The 2,945-nt window shown below is 47.8% G+C and overlaps 1 protein-coding gene across 3 annotated transcripts in view; it reads right to left on the bottom strand.

The window, feature by feature from the left end:
• Positions 1-2,945, bottom strand: part of LOC139023146 (V-set domain-containing T-cell activation inhibitor 1-like) — a 94,125-nt gene that overhangs the window by 24,521 nt on the left and 66,659 nt on the right. The window lies entirely within an intron of this gene.

The raw sequence follows: 2,945 nt of genomic DNA, 5'->3' as shown, positions 1-2,945 counted from the left end.
AGCCGTAAGAAGTTTTAAAGTCTGTATGAATGACATGACAATGAATTGGCCTCCCCTCCACATACTCTCCACGTATATTCACCATGGATACGGTTGCCAACTATTTCCTGGATATAATTAATGTTCTTCAACATTCATTACTTAGATTTATTTTTGTCAAACTTTTTTTTTTAATATCCTGGAGTAGTTTTGACATACTGCTCACCACAGGTAGGTYAAAACAGACCATCTCTAAAAAGGCCAATATCAGCAAACTCCAGGTGAAGGAAGTCCCTTGCAGTTATGTGTCCTAAATATTACAGTTCACTGCTGTAACTGTGGATCACTTTCAGGCCAGCTGATGGTGAGTAACGTCAGTCCTGCCAGGTCTCATCCCAAGGCCTCAGGTAGACCTACWCATTGTACTGCTGCTCCATCCACCAGCTGTGTAGGTCATGCAGTCTCTGGCATGGGCGCGGGAACATGTTTGGGGGTGAGGATGTTGACATTTGTCGACAGGGTCTCTCCTGTGGTAAGGGGACTGCTCTCAGACAAGCCTCTCTCATTGGCAGTGGTTTCTGGGATAAGAGACAACATGGGAGGGAGAGATTACTCACCAAACAGAAGTACACACATCATACACTAGTTAACATGCCGTCAAGGCTAAGTCTAGCAGTACGGATGTTTACTTTTCGGTTGGAACCAAAATTATTTTCTAATCGTTTGGCTCCGAACAGAACCATTATTTTTGTTCTTGTTCCGTTCCACTGTTCCGACCAGAAAAATACAGTTCTGAACCGGTTCAAACCCTAAAACACTAACGGTTTATATAGTTTCTTTGTTGTCACGTTTACTCCTGCTCCTCCCCTAACCCCCGGTCCTGGGATTCATCATTACGCACACCTGGCATCCATCATTACGCGCACCTGCAGATCATTATGATTCACACCTGGACTCCATTACCTTCCTCATTACCTCCCCTTTATCTGTCCCTCCCTTACATTCATTCCTCAGGTGGTATTGTTCCTGTGTTCATATATATGCTATATCGCCACTGTCTTGTTTCATGTTTAAATGTTTCACCTGCTTCTCGACTCACAGCGTCATTGTTACAGAATACTGACTCACAAAACTATGGAAGCAGCAGGATAATTAAATGTCTCTGACGGTCGACGAACAAGCTTATCTTCTACGTCAACACCCTGACCAGCTGGCACAACTGGGGACYGCTATGGAAGAGGTTATTCGCAGTTTGCTACGTCTAGAACAACCCCCGGAGGCGTTGGCTTCAACTAGCGGAGGATACTTTTTAACCAGTCGAGCCAGCACAACAACCCATTCAGCAACCCGCTCAGGTTAGCGAGCGGGACCGGCTGCTGACCTGGGCCCACACAGCTYTCGTCGCTTCACATCCAGGTATTTCACACTATCCAATCCATCTCTGGGAAATACTGGTGGCCCWCCTTAGAGCAGGACGTCACTCGCTATGTCAACTCCTGCTCCGTATGTGCTCAAACCAAGTTCCTCCGGAACYCTCCAGCAGGGAAGCTCCTGCCGCTTCCCATGCCCGAGCAACCCTGGTCACATCTATCCATTGACTTTAACCAATCTCTCCTCTGACGGTCTCATCACCATTTTGGTGGTGGTCAAACAATTTTCTAAGTCCTGTCGTTTTAATCCCTCTTCCTGGTCTCCCCACTGCTCTCCAGGTCACTGAGGCACTCTTTCAGCAGGTCTTCCGGCATTATGGCCTTCCCGGAGGACATCGTCTCCGACCGTTGCCCCCAATTCACATCATGAGTATGGAAGGCCTTTATGGAGAAGCTCGGGGTCATGGTCAGCCTCAATTCCAGGTACCGGCCTCAGTCCAACGAGCAGGCGGAAAGGATGAACCAGGAGCTGGGGAGGTTCCTGAGGAGTCACTGTCAGGACCGGCAGTGTGAGTGGGCACGATTCCTTCCATGGGCAGAGTATGCCCAGAACTAGCTACGTCACTCCTCCACTGGGTTGACCCCCTTCTAGTGTGTTCTGGATTTTCAGCCGGCCCTGGCTCCGTGGACCCCGGGCCACARCGACGCTCCTGCGGTTGATYAGTGGTTTGACGCCYTCCACTGTCAAAAGGAACAGGCAGACCGCCACTGCAATGAGACRCCTGTGTTCCACCCTGGGATCACGTCTGGCTTTCTACCAGGAACCTCCRACTCTGCCTGCCCTGCAAGAAACTGAGCCCCCAGTTTGTGGGGCCATTCAAGGTTCTCCGGYGGGTCAACGAGGTMACGTATAGGTTACAGCTTCCCAGTCACTATTATATCTCACCCTCTTTTCATGCTTCCCTTCTCAGGCCGGTGGTTCCTGTTCCACTAGATGATGCTGTTCACACCTGGACTCCATTACCTCACCTTTATCTGTCGCTCCCTTACGTTCATTCCTCCGTCGATATTGTTCATGCTATGTCGCCACTTACACTGTCTCGTTTCATGTTTCATAAAACAAACGTTTCACCTGCTTCTCGACTCGCAGCGTCATCGTTACGTTTATGTTCCTTTTTAAACTTCAATCTGTTTGTTTTACATTTAGCTGAACATGAAATTACTTCACAAATCAGTGTAAAAGAGTAGGTTGCTAACACACAGCTTGCACACACACTGGCAAAGATACTCAGCTGGCAGGCAGACATTGGAATACGTTTGAGTGACCAAGGGAGGGCTTTGTACAGTATATGCACTTTGTTGCTTTTTTGGGGGCGGGGACTGAAAAAAATGCACGGAATGTAAAATAACTTTATTAACCGGTTCCCATGCTTTTAAATAAGTTGTCTTCCGGAACAGWACAGATCACTTGTTACCGGTTCTGATTCTGTTCCTCTAAAAATGTTGTTATTTTCCGTTTTTCAGTTCTGTTATGTGAACCAGTTCCAACCACTGGTGTAAATGCCTCCTCTAGCTCTACAGGTACATTGGATTCTG

The sequence above is a fragment of the Salvelinus sp. IW2-2015 genome, linkage group LG27, assembly GCF_002910315.2.
Source record: "Salvelinus sp. IW2-2015 linkage group LG27, ASM291031v2, whole genome shotgun sequence".
Classification (NCBI taxonomy): domain Eukaryota; kingdom Metazoa; phylum Chordata; class Actinopteri; order Salmoniformes; family Salmonidae; genus Salvelinus; species Salvelinus sp. IW2-2015.
Note: the sequence above shows the minus strand (reverse complement) of the source record. Positions and strands in the feature narration are given on the sequence as shown.